Source organism: Kogia breviceps, chromosome 8 (assembly GCF_026419965.1).
Source record: "Kogia breviceps isolate mKogBre1 chromosome 8, mKogBre1 haplotype 1, whole genome shotgun sequence".
Lineage (NCBI taxonomy): Eukaryota > Metazoa > Chordata > Mammalia > Artiodactyla > Physeteridae > Kogia > Kogia breviceps.
This window is the reverse complement of record NC_081317.1, coordinates 14,198,214-14,218,993: the sequence shown is the minus strand read 5'-3', so window position 1 is coordinate 14,218,993 and position 20,780 is coordinate 14,198,214.

The window sequence follows — 20,780 nt, the reverse complement described above, 5'->3', positions numbered from 1 at the left end:
TAATAATAGAATCCTAGAATCACAGCTTCAGAAGGATCGTGAAAGGATTTTTCCTAGAAACAAACACAGTATCCTTTATCTTCCTCTCTACAAACCTTGGCTGAGTTTCAGGAAAGGTGGTACTAATGGCCCCAAGTTTTGTATCTGGAAGGGAGTGACCAGGATGGATTGGGACTTCAGGGCAATCGCTCTGACTGAGATGTCCAGGATGAATTATAAAGAGCAAGACTGGCAAAGAGTCAAGGATGGAGGCGGATGTAAAAATGAGGTGAGGAATTTTGAAGCCTGAGCTGAAGAGGGAATCAGAGCCAGGAAGCTGAAGGAATGGGATTTGTTTGGCCAGTGAAGAGATCTGAATCACCTGGACTTGGTGACCCATCCAGGAAGTGTGAGGAACAGAAATAAGGTGCTGCGGACAAATATTTTTGGTTTCTCTTTTCTGGGCACAGAGTGGGATTGTGTGCTCTGTCCCCCTTGCAGCTGATGGAGCCACGAGACTGGCTCTGGCTGGTGAGTTAGGACAGGAAGTGCCATGTATCACTTTTGAGCTGAGCAGTTAAGGATGAGTGTGACACCCTCCTGAGATCTCTTTTCTCTCTGGCCCAGCAACTGGCCAAGTTCTCAATGGCGACTCTTCCACTTGCCTCAGACTCTGAGTGATTGCAGTGACCACAACCCCCAACAGCCTGCAAAGAACATGCAGCATGAACAAGAAATCAACGCTTGTTGTTCAAGCCTCTGAGAATTTGGGGTTGTTTGTCTGAGAATTTGGGGTTATTTGTTATCAGAGCACAACCTAGTCTCTCCTGACTAATAAGAAAAAAGTGAACATTATAGTCAGGGATTTATGAACACCATCAGGACAGTAATATCCATAAAAATAGAATAATCCTTAGTCCCGATCAAGGGCTCCTTTGCTTTAAGCCAGACTCACTGCCTCCAAACTTGAAAATCAATGAAGACTTTGGAGAGTTTGCCTAGACTTTCTCTGTGGCTAACTTTTGCTTTGGGGTCCAGATGCTGGAGAGAGGAGCCCTGTGTGTGTTTTACATACATTAGTCACGGCGCACTCAGTCCTGGATGTCGGCCGTTGGAACTGGCCTCCCGTTTTAGCGCATGCATCTGGACCTGGCAGATAGAAACCCAGCTGTAATGAGTTTGTCCCTTGTCCATGACATTTGTGCTTTGTAGGGGGGGAAATGAGAAAAAAATTAAAATCCCGAAGTCTGTTTGCTTTCAGCACAGTAACTGTGATGAGGTCTGAGAGCTCTGACTTGGATTTAAATGTAGCTTTGCAACAAAGCCCGGGAGAGAAGTTAGGGATGAATCAGGTGCTTTTCAGAATCTTTCGTGTTTTCATCCCAATTTGCATTTTTTTCTCTTTCCACTGATAAATTGCCTGGTCTGAGATGAAGGCAGAACTCTCAGGATAAATGTTGATACTTTATTAGAAAAGAAACTAAGGGTGCCTTAGCCTCCACTGTGTGCAAGCACTGTGTTACCTGCTTTATACATTACCTACTCTATCCTCATGTTAACACTTAGAGGTAAGGATATTAATTCTATTTTGTGGGAAAGGCATTCGGAGATGCTAAATAATGGAAAACATCGATGCCAGGATTGGAGCCCAGGCTTGCTAACCCAAGAATTTACGCTTTTCCCCTATATCATCCTGCCTTAGGAGCCAAAATTAAAGTTATATCCTGGTAAAACAAGTGTAACCCATCAATTTTACTTTGTCAGGGGAACAATGTGGTATTATGGAAAGAACATAGGCTACAGAATCAGTTGGGCCTGGGACCACCATTAAGTGGTTTTAGAAATTCTAGTGCCTTTGCTGAGTTTCTTTTTCCTAAAATGTAGGAGACACTAAAGGGAAGTAGGCTGACACAATAACGGAGGAAGCAGAAAAATGTTTATAAATGGTCAAGATAATTTTAGCTAGTGGCCAGGGCTATGGGAGAAGTTAACCATGATCATGGGATAAGGGTAGAATGATGGGTTTTGGAGAGTTGGGGTCAACTGCTTATGACTCGGTCAGAGAAGACCTTACTAAGGAGAGGGTGTTTGTAATAAGCATCAATAAACAAGGAAAAGATAAACTTAGAAGATCTGGGGATAGAGCAACCCAAGAAGAGAGCATAGCAGATATGGTTGGCTTTAGGTGGGAACATGCCTGGTGGGTTGAGGAACAGCCAAAAAGACCAATCATGGGAGAAAATAATGGGCGGGGAAAGATAGGTGAGAGACAAACAAGAGAGAACAGTTATTTGGCAACTTGGGAAATTCCAGGACAGGCTTCTTCACCAATGAAACAGGAATGAGAATGACAGTACCTTTACATGCAGATTTGATGAGTACATATAAGTAATCTATGACCAACCCTGCATTTTTTAGGGTAGTGCCAGATGCTGTAACAAATAAGCCCTTTCTCGCCAGTGTAACAGTCCAGTGCTGGTGTTCTTGTTGACTGGTATCTCTCCCATTCACTGACCCAGGCTCCTTCCATCTTGTGGGTCTCCCATCCCCTGTGTCCTCAGGGTCCTCTGCCTCTGGCTCATGGAAGGGGAAAGGAAGTGTGAGGAGAAGGCACATTCTCTTCTTAAACACCTTCACCAAGAAGGGCACACATGGCTTCCACTCACAACCTAGGGACAAGAACTAGTCACGTGTTCCCAAGTAGGTGCAAGGAGATCTGGGAAATGTAGTCCATGGCTGGGCAGTCATCTCCAAAAGAACAGCCCTACACAAAGGAAGGAAAACACACGTTCTGATCAGCAACTAGGCATCTCTACCAGAAATACCAAAGGAAGAGAGTTTCATCTGGTTGCTATAGAGGACTGCATGAATTTGGTCTCCATGAGGACACAGAAGACCACTACCTACACTGTGTGGCTTGAGGCCCTGGATGGGAACCTTGCCATGTCCTGTGCTTCCTTGCATTTAAAAAGTTCCACAGTTCACCAGGCCTGGGGTCTAATCTGACTCTCTTTCAGTGACCTTAGCCAGTCACCAAAGCTTTGCCTTTTCTGAGCCACATCCTCCTCATCTGGGGAAAAAAATAGATGGTAACAGTTGAATCTCAAAAGGTCTTTTCACCCATAAAAGTTCATGATTCCATGATATGGAGGGTGTTCCCTGCCCTCCAGCTAGCTTGAGGCATGAGGTTGGTTTTACAGCTACTGCCTATGAAAGGGCCATGCAGCTCAGGACTGGAGGAAGACGAGGGGGTCCCTAGGTGCGCCATGCATGTGTCTCCAATGGCCTTATCCTTGTTTCCACCAGATGGGTCCCTTTCCACCCCAAAGCCCCTTGCATGAATTACCTGGGTCTAATCAGAATGGTTAGGAATTTGCAAGACCTTGTACCCTTGTATTGAAAAGACTTGAGTATCTGTTTCAAGAGAATGTCTGGGAGGAGGAAGAGAGGAGAAAAAGATGAACCATCAGAAGGACTGAATGAGAAGAGACGGGCAAACAGATAGACATTCAGACAAGTTCAAGGAAAGGAACAGCGAGTCGGGTAGGAAGTCCAAGTTGGAGAGGAGCGGGAAGGAGGAAGGAAGCGAGATGGATGGGCAGGCTTGAGCCGGGGGTAGGGGGTGCCAAGAGGAGAGACAGACAGACAGGCCGCCCATCCAGGGCACATACGGAAACATCCCACAGTCCAGCAGTGAGATAGAGACTCAGAGGCACCAACCAAGACGGGCCGTGGGGAGAGGCAGATGGCAGCAAGTTCCAGGAAGACACGATTCTGACTGCGCCCATTGAAATGGATGTTGGCGAGTTCTGGAGGCAGCAGAGCGTGGGATTGGGAGGGGGTGGGGGGGGAGGGCAGCAGTGAGCTGCCAGGGACAGGGCTCCAGTGGCTGCTGATGAGATAGCAGCCACTGCAGCCTCAGCAGGACTGAGCCCTCCGCTCGACCTCCCGCTATAGTCGGACTCACCTGACAGAGGAATGAGTAATGAGTTCATTAAACCTCCAGTACCTGTTCCTGAAAAGAAGATGAATGTGGGCAGAGAGACAAGGCACCAAACACATGTGTGTGGTTCCCAGGGCAATCCTGGCGCCCTGCTTAAAGCGCACAGGTCACCCCTCTGCTTAGAAGCCTCCCATGGCTCCCCATCACCCCCGGGGTCAAGTTTAAACCCTTGTCCTAGCATTCAGAGCCTTTCACTATTGGTCCCTGATGACCTCTTCGGCCTCCTTTGTACCACTCCCTTCTCCTACTGGGCAGCCATCCTTCCCAACGTGCCTATTTCACGAGGCTGTCGTCCTCCGGGGGATCCACTCCGCCTGGAATGGCCTTTCCTCCTTATTGGCGTCCATGTAGAGAACTCCTAGTCACTCTTCAGAACCTTGCTCCAGGGCCACCTACTCTGGGAGGCTTCCTGAGAGCAACAGAGCTAGCCACACCTCCTCGTGATGCTTGTGTACCAAGGAGTCCTATTGTAGAATTTATCACTATGAATATCCATTTCCACAGCTGACTGCCACCTGATGCCAGCTCCTCTGGATCTCTGCATTAATCTCTATCCAGGAGGCAGGCACAACCCAGAGAGGTTAAGAGCAGGATTTTAGAGTCAAGGAGACCCAGATTCTAATCCCAAGTTATACCACATCCTGGGGGGTTGGGACCCTGGGCAAGCCACCTCTCTGAGTCCCAGTTTTGTGAGACAATAAAATGGGGATAAAAATACCTACGTGCAGGGCTGCTCTAAGGAGAAGACAAGACAATGCAGGCTCGGTGGAGTTTTTTAAGTGCCATCTTAAAAACTGGCACCAGATTTCAGGGGGTCCCGGGGGCTGCGGTCTTTCTTTGATGGGTCAACTGACCCCAGTGCCCTCCTGGTTCTGTCCCTCAACAGCCATGCAAACTTGGACTAGTTTCCCCTCTCGCAGCTCCAGTTTTCTTATATAAAAAATGAGGGGCTTCCCCGGTGGCGCAGTGGTTGAGAGTCCGCCTGCCGATGCAGGGGACACGGGTTCGTGCCCCGGTCCGGGAAGATCCCACGTGCCGCGGAGCGGCTGGGCCCGTGAGCCATGGCCGCTGGGCCTGCGCATCCGCAAAAAAAAAAAAAAAAAAAAAAAAAGGATCCTAGCCATACTTAATACGTATAGGGGCATTGTAAGAGTTAAAGGGGATGGTGTAAGTTTGAAAACTGAAGTGCTGGGCATCTAGGCAGAGGGTTCCTACTAAGTGTGAGGGCAAGTTTTCAAAAACACCTTGTTGAACTATTTAGGTATGATGCGACCAAAAGGTATGTCTGGAGCTCAAGGCCAAAGGAGCATGGAATTTCTCTCCAGAGTAAAGGAGAAGCTGTTTTCCTCCATTTTGTTTCTCCCTTCTTTCTTTCCTTCCTTCCTTCCTATTTGTTTATTTTGGAGTTTGAGCTGGAATGTCATTGTTTTGAAAATGACAGGCATTTGACTGGTTGGCTGGCTGGTTAGTTGGTTAACTGTTGGTTGGCTGGCTGGTTAGTTGGTTAACTGGTTGGTTGGCTGGCTGGTTAGTTGGTTAACTGGTTGGTTGGCTGGCTGGCTGGCTGACTGGTTTAGCATGTGGATTGGGTGGTCAGTTGGCTGCTTGCTTGATAGGAAAAGGGGGAAAGAGAAGGGAAGAAAGGAGCCAGAGAGCTGGTGAGCAGAGCAGACACTCCTTAAGGTGGAAGGACCAGTGAAAAGTGCCCAAGAGCTGGGCGGTCAAAAGCTTTGAAAACTGGAGCAGCAAATATCTCTTGCTGCTTGTATCACCACAGCAGAAGCCAGCTCTGTGGCTGCAAACCATTGCACCCCATGCCTACAAGTGAGTTTTTCTGGAAGTTTAGTGATGGATCTGAGATCTATATCTTGGAACAGGAATATGTACAGACAGAAAGCCCATCCAAAAGGGAACCGGTTCAGCATAAACAGAAACTCAGGACGAGAGATGCCGTTGAGAATGTGAGCGGCGCCCCGCCACAGACACTGCCCCAGGCATGCACAGAAACCACGCGGAGGGCTCTGCACTTGCCGCAAAGCATAAAGCGAGGAGCCAGGCCAATCTGATCTTGTCCGGGTCTTAAGAAGGAGAGTAAGCCCAGCTGACAGTTGAATTGAATGAGAAGAATGTTTAGCATAGAGCTTGGCACATAAAATGTGCCCACGGAGTGGAAGTGCTCATTGTAAGCCTCTGGTCTAAACAATAGAATGAAGCTGGAATCAGTTTCATGAGGGCGATTCAGTCAAACCCTTAGATATTTGAATCACCCCTTCCCTTGCCTCTGCAGCACCTGAAAAGCAGCTCTTGTATACCTTCAGGAATGGGGAGCTCACTTTCTCCCCAGCAATCTAGCTTATTGTTGGACAACTCTAGCTGCTGGAAAGTCTTCTTTATCTGGGTTTAAAGCCCAGATTCCCATGATTTCCACCCACTGATCTTCCACAGATGCTGTCATTTCTCACTTTGAGGTTTTTGTTGTTGTTGTTGTTGTTATTTTGGATTTTGCTCCTTTATGTCACACAAAAAAGTTGAAACAGTTTTTTCCAGCTGTGTAATCTTCCCCTGTCAGGTTTGCAAGCTTTTACCAGGCCCTGCTGGCATCTCTGAAGCTTGTCTCTAATTCTAAATACATTAAAGAGGGAAAAAAAGAAAGTGAAGTATTAGGAGTCAATAAAGTTACCTATGATTTTTTTTTTCTAAGCTGCACAGCTACCACGTGCCTTTACCCTGTGCCCACCTCTTTCTTTTTCTAAGCCTCCCCCACCCCAAGAGCAGTGATGCAATGGAAGCAGGTCAGGACTTAGTGGCAGGAGGCTTGGGTTCTGATCACAGCACTGTCCCTCACTAGCTGGGCAACGCTGAGCAAGACACCTACCCTCTCTGAGCTCAGGAGTAACAGTACCTCCTTCAAAGCATTGTGGACAGATTAAACACAGAGAGTACTTAAGCCAGTACCTGGCACACAGTATGTGCTCAATAAATGCCAGGGTTTAAAAAAAAAATGATCTGTCACCAGCTGATTGCATGGGGTTCTAGGTGAGTATAATTTTAGTCTTTTTAATCCAGAAGACTTTGTAACCATTGAGATGGTTGGGGGAAAACAATTACCTGTTTTTGGTTCAGTCAATAGGTGGTAAGAATCTGCAGTGTCTGATGCTGAAACAAGTTAGGGGCATGGGTGAAAAATACAAGGCAGCAATGTACACAGGAGAGAACACCCCTGGTGGCAGACGTATCTGAATTTGAACCCCGGCCCTGTGGCTTTGGTTAAATCACTCCGCTTTCTCTGAGCCTTGGTTTTCCCACCTGTGGAATGGGTATAGCAGGAGTTTCCACTTCCTGGAGTCATTGTGATGATTAACTGAGATAACGTTTTTTAATTGATCGAGGTAACATTGGTTAATACTATAAAAGTTTCATGTGTACAACTGTCCATTTCGACTTCCATCTACACTACAGTGCGCTCACAGGCGAGGTAACTTTTATAGAGAACTGAGAGAAGAGTAGATAAAAGGTTGACACCAGTCTTCCTACCTTATCTGTAAAACAGTTATGTGGGATACAAAGTATATGTAAAATCACAGGAATGTAAGGATCGCCTTTAGCAAGGCGGTTTAGTGCAGTGGCTACAGAAGAAGGAGCCAGACAGAGTTAGAAAGCCTGGATTCAAAGCCTGTCCCTGACTTTCCAGTGGGAAACCTCGAGGTATTAACTCAAGCGACCCAGTGTCAGTTTCCACATCTGTGAAATGCACAGAAGAGTAGTTGTTCCTTCCTCTTGGAATACTTGTGGGAATTACATGAGGTCTTGTACGTAAAAGCACTCAGCAAAATGCCTGGTGCAGAGCAAGTGTGCAGTAAATGTTAGCTGCTAGTCTCATTCATAACCAAAGTAACCACTGTCTCTGGTATTTGTCGGTGATAGTGGAAAGATGTGATCTCAAATCCCAGCTTTGTCTTTTATTGGCTGTGTGACCTTGAGCAAACCCCTTCCTCTATGAGGCTCAGTTTCCTCATCAATGAAATGGGAATGAAAACTCCTACCTTGCAGCACTTTTGTGAGGGTTACAGGCAGCATACAGTGCATGCCTGGTACGTAGAGGCAGTCTGCAAAAATCTGCAAGTATATTTGTGTGATTTATAACAAGCCATCCTAGAGCTCTGAGCCTCACTGTCCTCTGTGGTGAATGCGGATGTTACATATCCTCCCGGGAAGGCAGCAAGGAAGGAAACAAGCGACTGCAGGAAGCCCTGGGACAAGGCTGGGACAGGCAACGCCGCCACTCAACCCTCCTCTCTGTCAGCTGGATACGTACAGTAGAGTCGTTCAGCCCCAATTAGCTTCCACCTTTCCAGGGTCCAAGGTCAGGAGATGCTGCCCCCAGCGCCCAGAAGGAGAATTATGAACCTTGTGTATGAAGGTCGTTACACATGAAAGATGCAACAGCCCGCAAAGTCTGAGCATCCGCATCTTATGCGTGTGTGTGTGTGTGTGTGTGTGTGTGTGTGTGTGTGTGTGGAGAGAGAGATGCATTAAGTCAAATTTACACTGATCTCCAGGCAGACAGCAACCCTGCCCCCTGGTTTATAAATCTCCCTGCCAGCTGCCCGTGAAAACATGGAGAATCATGGCATCCAGGCAGAATCACCTGGCCTGGATTCCAAATTGTTGTCTTGAGAGGGACTGGGCAACCGAAAGAGATGGGAAGGTCCAGCACTGTGAGCTGAGGTCCATAGAAGGAGTCTTTTCCACGTGACTAATCTTTCTACTGTCCCAGCCCTGCAGCCCTGTCTCCACCCCATCCCCAGCCTGGGGTGCCCTCCCCGACTCTTCTCTGCATACTCAGCCTGTGCCTGTGATTCCCCTAATCTTCAGACATTCTACTTCTTCCATGAGGTCTTTGTTGAACATTGGCAATGATCAAATGTATTTCTTTTGAACTTCTCACATGTAATATTTCTCTTATGTCCCGCAGCCATGCTGTGGTACAGGTAGAATCAGCCCCCATTTTAACAATGAAGGAGACTCAAGTCTTCGAGCTGGTCATCTCACCCAAGCTCACACAGGGGGGGTCTCCTGCCTATACAAGGATCCTTTTTTAGCCACACACTGGCTGCTCCATCTGCAACATCAACTCTTTCTTCTTTGAATTCAATTTGCATTTATAAGATCATCTTTATCATCTAGCCCTTGATTATATACCCAAGCCAGAATCGTTCCCTAGTGCTTTGCTCATTGTGGACGTGCTGAGAGTAAGGATCATGTCTTTACCCATCACAGGTCCATCCTCCGGGCCCCCGAGCTGGCTGCCGGGCATCTCGGTGGGAGTGGTCAACAGCTGCGTTCATCTACCCAGCACTGTTTTTCCCTTTCTTCCAGGGAATTTTTCTCATTTGAGTCACGTGGCTGAGATTAGGTGATGTCATTCCTAGTACCTGGAAACTCTTACCAAGGAGGGTACATACATGACTCAAGACAAGTCCACTAGGGTCCTTTCTGGATTGTTTGACTAGAACCTGCGTGTTGCACTTCCCTATGGAGCAGAGGTTGGGAGAACTCACCCATCTGCACGCTCTCCTTCCTCAGGGATCACTGACAAACTACCATCCCCCGCTTCCCTTGCACCTTGATGGGGCCATGTGACTATTAATTTCTCACCAATAGACTGTGAACGGGAGTGATGTATGCATAACCATGTGGCCAGGTAAAGAGTGGGTGTGTCTTCACTGCTATCCATTTCCCTGGGCAAATGGAGAGAACTCCACGGACCTAAAGAAGATCAGAGCCACACAATGGAAGGAGCCTGGGTCCTGAATGGCTACGTGGAGCAGAGCTACTTCCCCATCCCATCTTGGACTGTGGCATGAACGAGAGATAATCTTTGATTCAGTGCTAAGCCACTCAAATGTGGGGGTGGTTTCAATAGAGTTAGCCTGCAATAAAATATACATACACACAAATGTCTGCCTTTTGGATACTTATGTGGAACAGTACCCAACAGATACATTAGGGACAGGTTCTAGGAGGCTTTGTTTGCCAGTGTTTGTCAGCGTTTGTAAAGTGAGTAAAGAATTTCAAGGAGGAAGACAGGAAGGAAATGGGGTAAACCACTGACCACCATACACTGAGCACTACTATATGTCCTTGGTACCACATGCCAGCACCTCACCAACACCCTCCCATTTCATCCTCTCAAAACCACGCTCCCCATTTTCGAGATGAGGAAACTAGCTCCTGGGCCGCATATCAGTTAAGCAGCCAATCAGGAGGCAGATCCACACCTGTCCAGCTCCAAAGCTTGAGCTCTTTTAATTAAACCACATCACTTATTAAGATCAGTTTGGCCCCATGTATTTTCATATAGATTTTTTTCAATAGTGGCTATGTATCACTTTTATAATATTTAGTTTTATATATATATATATATATACTTATACACACACCAAAAAAATTAAAATGAAAGCTAATCTGACCACCACCAAAGAGGAACCAGAACTAAGTCTGGTCACCATGGGGCTTGTTCTCTTGTGTCTATCGATCCTTTGAAGAAAAAAGCTCTCTTGCATATGTAATTGACGGGCCAGCCAACGAAAAATGACAGTAGCTTCTACTGCAATTTCCAATCATTCCAGGAAAATGAAGCTTTCACACAAGTCTTATAATTGCACATTTGTAAACAGTATCTGTGTAAACTTTGATTGCCTTCTCCTGTTAATCAAGTTGGCTTTGGATAAGCAAGTTGCGTGCCTTGTGGTGTTGTATACAAGGAGCCCTCTCCTCCGTTACCCGTAGCCTCATCCCCCAGCCCCCCTGTTTCTTCTCTGCATCTGTTTATGTCTTCCTGGTTTTCAACTTCTTAATGATGTTTTAACGAGATGCCGGTTAACATATGCAAATTGGAAAGAGGCGACATTGAGAAGTTGCTACCTGGTGGTAAATTTATGAAAATCAAGGCGGCTTTAATAACTTCCTTACATATGCATCCACCTCCATGTCTGTAATATTAGTTTGGGGGTTTTTTTTAACTTTCTTATCAGAACAAGTGTGTTAGGGAAGTAGAAGGTGAAGTCATGGGAAAGAAATCTAATTGTTTGAATGTTAGTCTTGTTCCCCCGAAAAGGATCACACAGGAGTAAACTCTTGTGCTTTTTTGGACCTTGTCCAGCTTGATCTTCCTATTTCTTACAGCCCTGGCAACCATGCCCATCAATCTTCATCACCCTTATCACCCCCATCATCATCGTCATCATCATGGTTACCATTCATTAAGCACCGAACTGGAGGTCTCAAGGCCAGAAAATGATAGAAACAGATTTCAAATGCAAGTCACTCAGGATCTAGGGCTCCTGATCTACTCTTGCTCCTTCTTCACACTCTAACTGTGGCTTTTCCTCTTCTCATTCCCTTCCATTCTGCCCTCCCCCTCCTCCTCTCCTTCTTCAGCAGTGTCATTTCTCAGCCCAGCTCCCCTCCTGTATATCTTAACTCCAAGCACTATAGTCTGTTCACAGCCTGTACGTGAATCTCTCCCGAGCTTTGGACCCTACACGCGCAGCCACCCTCCAGCCATCTCCACCGGATGACACAGAGCCTCACAAACCCAAAGTCTCCCCAGGTGTCCCCCTCACCCCCGTGCTTACCATCTAAATAAATGACACAAATTGGAAACCCAAGCTTTTCCCACTCCTGTTGTTTGCTACCACGAGGAGGAAGCCCTGTAGTGCAATCTCCCTGGCTTCTCTCCACCCATCACTCACTCCACCCCTGAGATACAAGGGGCGAGTGGAGCCCAGACTCTTTTCTCTCCTTCTTCTTGGAAGCAAACTTCCTCCAGAAACAAGGTACCCCGATCACTGCAAGGTACAGAAGACTTCCTGATTCTAAGTTGCAGGGTAAAGAAACACTCTTACCTGACATGCAAGCTGCAATCTCCAGCACCAGCTTCAACACTAATCAAAGTGGTGTTTTCATTTCTATATTGCTTACCTCTTGCTTTATTTCCCAATTGATTCAAAACTTGAGCAGGAGGAAAGGTGCTATTTATTGAGCCTCTTCAAACCCCCAGTAGCTGGCAGTCACCCCAGATTCTCCTTCCCCTCCCATCAAATGTGTCAGCGAGTCCCATGGAGTTGAACTTGGGAATAGTCTTGAGTCTTCCCTCTCCTCTCCGCCTCCGTCGTGAATGCCTGGTCTGGGCTCCTTATCCCTCACCTGGATCATTGCAACAGCATCCCCCAGCCTCACTGCCTCCGTCTCGCCGCCCTTCCTTCCCAAGCTCACCTGCCACGCTGCCAGAGTGATCCTCCCAGGGCAGAGCTGTGGCCACAGCTGCTCATTATTTAAGGTGAAACCCCAGATCCCAATGGGGCTCACAAGCCCTGTATGATGTGGCCCTCACGTTTTCCTCATTCACAACACATTACGCTCATCTCTAATCCAATAGCACACACACCATGTTGTCTCTTACACAAAGAAATTGAAGCTTGGAGAAGTTAAGTAACTCAATCAATTCAAGAACAGAAAGACTTGGTCACCTTTGGGATAAAATATAGCTAAGGCAAAGAACACAACACAAAGTCTGTTTTCTAGAAAAGGTTTCAAGAAATTTGAGGATAGCGGGGCATGATTACGATCAGTTGGCAGGGATGGAGTTCTTTATATAGAGCGCTCATGTGTAAATTTACTGAGAGCAGGAACTCTATCACCTAGAACTTAGAATAATACCCAGCATAGAGTAGACAATAAAACTTTATTAAATAAATATCGTTTCATTTGAAAGAACACTGACTTTGGAGTCAGATGTCTCTGAGTCAAGTCTCAGGTTTGCCAATTACTAGCTCTTTAATCTTGAAGAAGTCACTTCTCAGGAACCTCAGTTTGGTCCTCTGTAGAATGGGATTGTATTACTTTACCTGACAAGGTCCTGGTAAAGATTGATTGAGACACAGTATGTGAAAGAATTTTATAAACTAATTTTATAAGATATGAGACTTAAGGCTCTGCCTCCATCTCTGGGGTTTTCTAGACCAACTCACATTTCCCATTGATGCATTCGATTCAGAAATTTCAATCTGAGCCTAAACATCAAAATTCATGTTCCTAAAAAACTTATCTCACTGAAAAAAAAACCCTCCATCATCCTCTCTAATTAGAATCACAGGAAAAGCATGAAGAGAATCAATTTTTGTATGAAGATTGCCTTTGAAACTGCTGAGGCTTTGTTCTCAATCAGGAGTTTATAATGATGCAACCCAACTACTGTTTGTGTACTTGATTTGATGCTGGGGTGTGTATGGGCTGCATATATTTGATTTTTATGGTATTTTTTTATGTTTGCAAACAGCATTCTTTAACCTGAAATATCTCTCAGCTTAAATGCCAGCCGTTAAATACACAAAATGGCCCATCAATTTTTTACCAGGCATACGGTCAATTCTTGCTTTTGTGTGAATGCTGAGAGCAGTCAGAAAGAATTCAAAGGAATAAAGAGAAATCAGATCTGGGGCAGGGGTGGCCTTAAAGAATATCTCCAGTGCAGACTCCTCATTTTACAGGTGGGAAACCAAGGCCCAGAGAGGGAAAGGGGCTTACCCAAGACCACACAGCTAGGGAGAGGGAGAACCTGAATAGAAACCCACGACTCCTGCTGTCCCTCTATGCCCATCTGCGGTGCTCCCTTGCTTCCCCAGAGACAAGATAACTGCCAGCATTTGGTGTGGGTCCGGAAGACCACAGCACTTAAAGGTGGAAACAGGGAGCTTCCAAGCAGACAGGCATCATGCCTGTGGGACCAGGCACCCACAAAGCAACTGCTTTGTTTTATTTTGAGAGAATTAACAGGCAACTGATAGTCTAATATTTAAGTATGGGAGCAAGATCCCATGCTTAAGAGAAACAGAAAATCAATCGTTGCTTTTTCTGCAGCTTTGGATTATTTTTACCTTTGCTTCCCATCTTTATGAAGCTCATAAAGCACAGGCTTTGGAGTCAGACAGACTCCGCTCTAAAAGCTTGGGCAAAAGGCTTCATATCTTTGAACTTCAGAGCCCCTGTCTTTAAAATAAGGATAAGAAGGGCTCCATCAGAAGGTAGGAGTAAACATTAAAAAGTGCCTCATTTAGGGGGCTTCCCTGGTGGCGCAGTGGTTGAGAGTCCGCCTGCCGATGCAGGGGACACGGGTTCGTGCCCCGGACTGGGAAGATCCCACATGCCGCGGAGCGGCTGGGCCCGTGAGCCATGGCCGCTGAGCCTGCGCGTCCGGAGCCTGTGCTCCGCAACGGGAGAGGCCACAACAGTGAGAGGCCCGCGTACCGCAAAAAAAAAAAAAAAAAGTGCCTCATTTAGTAACCAGCCCCGAATAAGGACCCAATAAATGTTGGCTGCGCTTTCCTGCTGACTCCTCCCAATTTATAAAGTTTGGGAAAGAAACGCCTTATGCACTATAAAGAACTATGTCACAAAGGAAGAAACTGGCACGGTGACAAGCAAGCCCCCGGCAGGCATGATGCTGGCATTGGACCAGCGCGTCCCTAATATCCTGCCACTGCTCCTCCTACTCTCGTGTTAAAAAAATTTTAATTTCATTTATTCGTCAACTTTTCCCATGAGAACACATCTTTAACTTAATCATGTAAATCAATGGGAAAAATCTAATTCACTTTAGAGAATTGTGCTTCCAGGCTAGCCTTATGGGAATGAATCTGTTCTTTAAAGTGTATCTGTAGCCAGTGACGTGTGTCTTTATCATAGTGACAAAGGGATATAAATTAATCTCTAGCCCCTTTTAGGAAATAGAGAGTTGATTAAATAAATGGCAGCTCTAGTGATGCAAACGATCTGTCATTTTCAAACATCTCAGACACCAATTTTAATGCTGAATTTTAGCTTTCTAAAATTGGAGGTTCCATTCGCTTCTTTAACACCGTTTGCCTGATTATCACTATATTGGTTCCAAATACATAACTTTTTATTGTTCCTCTTTTGATTTTTCTAATGCTTGTTCCAAAGCCTGTCTGGCTTTGGTTTGTGGAGTGCTCCCTGAACAAGGACGCCTCACTTCCAACCCGGCAACACATTTGATGCTGTATCATCTTCCTCCCCAGGGAAGCCACCACCTATGCAGCCTAGGGATTACTGTGTGGGTTAACTAAGAGAACGGATGTGAAAGGGTCTAGTAACCCAGACATACGGTTCTTACACCCAACAGTGATGGACAGGCAAATCAATGATTATGCCCATCCATAAACCTTTATTGAGGACTCTGTGTGCCAGACACTCTAGAAATGGAGAAACAGGGGTCACTAAGATTTATCCTTAGCCTTAAGGGGCTCCTCATCTACTGCAGCAGATCAGTAAGTAAATAGATGCTTATAACCCAGCACAATATGTGCTCCAGTAGTAGGAGCCCAGAGGAGGTACCCTTGACCCACACTTGGAATCAAGGAAACCTTCTTGGAGGAGGTGATTTTTAAAGGCCAAGTAGGAGCTAGCCAGTCAGAGAAGAGGGCGAGTCTCTGTTCATCAAGTAAATGCAGCACATTTGATTACGCACTACATCTATTATACACTTGGCCTTAAAGAATGCAAGGAAAGCCAAACAGACACTTCTGCCTCTGCGTCAGTCTGAAGCTCCATCAAGAAAATGGAGCCACCATAAGTATGATAGGAATAAAGGGTTTAATATGGGAATTCGGGTTCACACACATGTGGGAGGAGCTGGGGGAGTGGAGGTATAGAAGCCTGAAGCTGGAGGGTCAGAGGAGCAGGCACTAAAAATCTCAGCCCCAAATGCTGAACGCGGTGGAGAAGCCAGACTTCATGGGGAGGTCTAAGAAGCCGTGACATTCAATGGCCAAAGTGGGACAGGTGCAGGGAACCGCCATCTCCCGCCACGGCAACATCAGTGGCTTCTGCTTTACTTCGCCATCCAAAGCTCCTGCAAGCTCCTCTCATTGGCCAACTCCAGCCCCAACCCTCCGGAGAAAGGAATTCTGGGAAACAACGTTTCCGGCTGTGGATGGGAATGGTAGTCCTGCCGAGTGGACAAGAAGCAGTCCCACGATCTGCCCTAGGGGAGCCCGTCTAAGGGAGAGGTAACATTAATCAAATAATCACAGCGATATACATACCGTCAGTGCAAAGTATCATGAGAGCCTATAGTGGGGGCCTGATCCACCCACCCTGCGGGGTCTGTCGAGCCTTCCCCTGGGAACTGCAGCTGAGCTGGGGACTGATGGACAGGGAAGTGATGTAAATGGGCCCTCAACATCACGTCACATTTCTCTCTTATACTGACTCACCACCACGGATGGCCCTGCTTCCTTCTACCAAGAGTCAAGGAAAGATCTGCGCAAGGAAAAGTTTATTGTTCTGGGAACAAAGCGTTGAGCCACCTTAAAGAAATATTCTGACCACAGGAGTCATAAATAGAAGCCCTGAGCTGAGTCTCTGAGGAGGGTTCCAGCCAGGAGGGCTTCATCCTTAAGGTGCACACCCGAGCAGTTTGAGGCTCCGAGCTGACCTGGCCCCCGGGTCCCTCCCTTCCCAGCGCTGCAGCAAATGGATGAAAAATTGTATCATTAAACTCTTGGATGTTCTCCTGTCTGATTGAGCCTGTGAAATTTCCTAAGATTCTCCAGCCTCCAAAAATTCAATTTTCCATGTAATGCATGGTGACGTGTCAATAAATCATGCTGTAAAATAAATGCGCTGATTCTTTTGTGCAGGAGCAAGTGAGGAAGAAACCTTTCGTAATTGATAAATAATGTCGTTGGAATCAATAGCTGGCAGAGGAGTTGGAGGAGCACGCCTGAATCCTCTAGGAGTGCTCCGGGGTGATCAATGCCTTTGAAACAGCCAGGAGCTCAGAGCCAAGTGTATAAATTACTGCCTTAATATTACAGCAGGGTACAGAGTTTCAAAGATGGGTGTGTTACGAAGCTGTGGCGAGATGGAAAGATGGGTCTGGGGCGTGGGTGGGGTGAGTTTCCCGATGGGTACACTCTGGAGGGCTTGTGGGAGTCCCTGCAGACGGGCAGCAGTGGATATGAGGACCAGATTGCGCAGTCTGGGACTTGGGATGGAGACAGCACGATTCCGGCTGTGGCCAGTCCCGTCGCCAGCCCAGGTTGAGACAAGAGAAGCAATCTGCTACGGGAGCCAGGGATGCTGCTTAGAAAAATCGCCTAGCTGTCCTCAGATGCCTCAAGGATGCCGGGCCAGGCGCTGACATACAGAAGGAAGGTGAGCCTGGGGTTCGCTGAATCAGGCTCTGGTCTGAGTGGCAGCTGCAGACCACGCAGGACCAGGGAGGAGACTGTGCTGTGGTCAGGAGATCCAACTGACGGGTCATGCTGCTCAGCCCTGCCACCAGCTGTGCAACCCTAACCAAGTTACTTAACATCTCTGTGCTCCGGGCTTCCCCTTTGCAAAACAGGGAATAATCATGCCAACCTCGCGGACTCATGAGGGTGAAACGGAATCATGTAACTATCTCAGTCCAGTGTCTGTTCCTCCCAAGTACTGAGCAGATTGGAGCCATAGAGCTTTACTGATTGCGTATAGTTTTGGACCCCCTACTAGGCATGTTTCTTATATTATCTTATTTAGTCGTCACAACAAACCCATGAAGCAGTTGCTATTATTATCCCCATTTTCATGGGTGAGGAAACTGAGGCACAGAGAAGGCAAATAATGTCTTGCCCAAAGCATATTGTCAATTTAGGAGCCAAGATCTGAATACAGGTCGTCCAAGTCCAGGATTGCTCTGATCATGAAACTACACTGCCACATCACTCATGCCCTGGAGCCTCCCCACCTCTGTGGGGGGCTGTGCATGGTGGGCGCTCCCCTGAGTGGCCTTTGGGGCCTCCCATCTGACTCACAACCTGATGGAGAGGAGAGGATAGAAGACCCAGAGTCAGGCAGGGGTGAGTTCAGGGCCCAGCTCAGCCACCACTCCTGCTCCCTGAGCCACTAGAGTTGCCTCATCAGTAAAAATCAGAATAATTGCTCTCCCTGGAGGTCATCTCCAAGTACCTGTGCCAAAAGCAGCACAGGAGCTGGTGTCAGCGTCCACCAGTCAGGTGAGATTTGGGAGTCAACCGTGACATGAGCCTCCAAGGACTGAACAGAGAATTAGATGAGACAGCCCCTGTAAATCACCTTTGTAACCAGAGCCTGTGATCCAGCGGCCCCTCAAAAGGCACTGGTTCTCCCCTAACCTCCTTTTCCAGCCAAAGAAATTCAGAAGGAACCCCACAGAATGTGCTGCACAACTCTGGTGGAGCTATTTGCATCTATTACTTCAACACCGGGCGCAGCAGCCAGAAGAAATCAGAAGGAAAAACACTGAGCAAATCTATGGATTCAGCTAAAAGTCACGTGCTGCAAAAGACCTTCCTGGGACTAAAGTCGTCCCCATGTAGTGTATCCTCTTGGCTCCTGTGCTCCCCCTGTTCCAGCACCTGCTCTACTGTCCTGTTACTTAGAGGACCAGTTCAGTGAGGACAGGTATTGTGTATCTTAGGTGGGTTGGGTTCCCCCAGAAGCAAACTCTTAGACAAGGATTTAAGTGCATGTAGTTGGTTTGGGAGGCAAGCTCAGGAAGCTCCCATGACGGGATGGGGAGAGGATACAGAGAAAGAGAGACAAGAAGGTACACTGACGAGCAAGGTACCACTGTGGGCAACCGGGCTCAGTGCCCCTGGGAACCCCTGCGACACAGTGAAGGATATGGCCCAGAGGGGTCCCCTGTGATGGGAGAGGAAACTGGAGTAATTATATACCTGCTCTGGGTGACTCCTCAACATTGCTCCACACGGGTGCAGGTACTCCAGCAGCCGGGGCCGGCCTGCAGGTAGAGAATCACAGGTGCTTGCAGTAGAAAAGCATCGTGTACGGCAAGAGTCAGAGCCTCTGTTGGTGCAGCATCTGTTACTGCTTGCCTCCCACGCTTATCTCTAAAGCCCTGAACCCCAACCCTGCAACCAGCCAAAGCCCGGTCTAGTGCTTGCTTTATGAAAGGGAATGAATGGATTAACGAATGGGAAGTGGTATCCTGGGTCAGAGCTTTGTACACTGGGGAAGGGCAGATCTGAAACTTCCAATCCGAAAGCTTAGGAGCAGTGCTCTCCCAGCAGCACTTCAGGGGACAGGACGCTTTCCTCTGCCTGGGCTGGACCACCCCTGGCAGAGCATCCCATGTCTGCCTCGTGATAATGGTGTACATGAATTATTGCATTGAAACCTGATGACAATCCGCTCCCGTGAGGGGGGCTCTTATTATTGTCCCCATTTTAGAAATGAAGAAACTGATGCTTAAGAGCCCAGAGTCAGGCAGCAAATCCGGGGAAGAGCAGGGACCTGACTGTGGCTGTTTCTGACTTTGGATCCTACTCTCTTAACCACGAGGTGATTCTGCTTCTTCGTGGACCGGTGAGCCCCTTGAGGGCAGGGGGCCTGCCTTACATCCACATTATACACAGCTCCTGCCTGGAAGAGCGCTCACATCTCGCGGGTTAAAGGGGAGGGGGAGGGGAGGGAATCAGGGGTGACCCTTGCCTGGAATCATTAACTATGAACTGAGATAACCGTCACCCGAAGTAAGTAACTGGAGAAGAGGAGACAGAAAACAAACGTGGTGCAGATTCACACCAGCTGAGTTTAGGTGCCTGTGGAACACCCCAGGGAAGATGTCCAGCTGGCAGCTGGATCGACACTGGATCTGAAGTGTTGCTGGGAGGTCTAGGCCGGAGCCACAGACAGGAGCCTCCTGCACTCGGGTGGCAGTCCAGCCATGAACGTGGCCAAACTCGCCCAGAGTGAGGGTGTGGAGAGCCCACAGCTCCATCCATAAGCCCGAGCAGAGTTCCCAGTCAAAAACATCACTCCTCAGCCTTTCTCTTTTGCGTTCCCACTGGCTGGGTTAATTTCCTTAGTTGCTTTTTCTGCCCGTTTTGAAGGATGATTGGTTTTCTGGGCAAAGAGCCCATTTCACGTGTGTGTGATTTTAAGGTCTTGCACCATCCCAAACACTTATCCAGATACGGTGTTATAAAAATATATGTATCCAATATATTTAACTACACACACACCTACCGTAATGTACTCGCAAACGGATCATTAGAATGGCCGTAAAGTGGACGCACATCTGGGTTGGGGGCAACGGCGTGGATCCCGTACTACCTGGCAGTTGTCATAAAAACACCAATAAGAGGGAGCAGTAGTGTGTTTGGGAGAATGATTCTTGTTTCCTTTTCATTGTTCTTAATAAAAGGAGATGGTGCCGAAAAATTGTGTTTCCCGGGTTATTTTCCCCAAGAGATCTTTTATAAAACACGGCATACATAACAGACTCTGTTGCAGGCAAATGCCTCATTAAGGGAATATAGTTAGGGAGAAATAGTAACCAAAATTAACAGTTCTTTTCTTTATTTTTTTTTTTTTACCCTCTGTAGAATGAAGAAATTGGATGCAATATGGATTTAGTAACAGCCCTCAAAAAATATTGTGGGAACGTGATGTTTGCACTCTGAGATGGAGGGGTCTTTCAATGCTGCTCTGTAGAAAGGCAGCCATTTGGGGGAAATACATTACCAGCTCCGGGAAATGGGAAAAGGTCTGTCTCCCAAAGAGTCTTCCTACCTTAGTTTTTTTGTGTGTGTGTGTGGTACGCGGGCCTCTCACCGCCGCGGCCTCTCCCGTTGCGGAGCACAGGCTCCGGACGCGCAGGCTCAGCGGCCATGGCTCACGGGCCCAGCCGCTCCGCGGCACGTGGGATCCTCCCGGACCGGGGCAC